The sequence below is a fragment of the Vigna radiata genome, unplaced genomic scaffold, assembly GCF_000741045.1.
Source record: "Vigna radiata var. radiata cultivar VC1973A unplaced genomic scaffold, Vradiata_ver6 scaffold_131, whole genome shotgun sequence".
In the NCBI taxonomy this organism is placed as follows: Eukaryota; Viridiplantae; Streptophyta; class Magnoliopsida; order Fabales; family Fabaceae; genus Vigna; species Vigna radiata.
The window spans coordinates 197,119-198,238 of NW_014543258.1; positions in this window are offsets into that span (position 1 = coordinate 197,119).

Sequence of the window (1,120 nt, forward strand, 5' to 3'; positions counted from 1 at the left end):
CTCTCAAGAGACTCAACTAAGTGTTTTACTTGATTTAAAGCTCATTCTAAGCCACAAAGGGTGTGTTTTACTATCAAATTTAAGCATGAAAATAACGGTTTTTAGACCGTTATCAGGCACCACCATGTATCCTCACCTTGAGGATCATGAAATTACGTCCATGAACCATACTTGTTACACTTATACCAATCACCACTTTGTTACATTCAATCATTAAACATGCTTCATACTTTCACATAGTTTCAATGAAATAACTTTACCATCATCATACCATACATTTTAGTCAGTACACCCAGTTATGTCAGCCAAAACAGAGCAAAGATAGAAGTCCTAGATTTAAGGGGTTCACACAGCGCACCCCAGATTTCCCAAGGCGAAACTGTGTTGTTTCGGATAGCGCACGGGAATCGCAAGGCGAAACGAGAGTGTTTCGCACAGCGCACTCTACAATTCGCAAGGCGAATTACCAACCTTAAAATCCCAATATCTCCCAGTTGCATAGCGACAATGATGCGCTATGCGAATTGCAAGACAAAGAGCACCCTCCACAGGGTCTCGCTATGCGAAACCATCCGCATAGCGAGACTGCATAATCTGAATGAAATTTTGCAGATTTATGCATCTCTCATCCCCTTCTTACCAATTTCACTCACTTTCCTCAACTTCTAACACCTCAATTTCGTAATTCAGGCATAAGTAAATTTGTATCGATGTTCCAAAACCCTCCTACCAAGTTCCCAACATGATTACAATTCAACTCTTGCCCTAAAACACTAAATTAATCAACTAAACGACCCAAATTGAATTCTCTTATTATGAGCATGTTTATAACCAGTTTAATGCACCTAACAAGTCACAAATGATTTTTCTAAGATGTCCCAACAGCCTAATTATTTCCCAGACTTCTAACTCAAATTTTCACCATCTCACTTCCTCTAAACAGGACCTAAAACACCCAATTCCACTTAACTGTTGATCTATTAACTTGTCTAACAGAATTTTCTTCATTCCAACACTCAATGTCAGCAACATGCCATATCCATACCAGTTCATAAATGTCAATTCATAGTTCCAATTATGTCCAACTAGAAGCACATGTTTCAATAGGTAGAATTGTCAA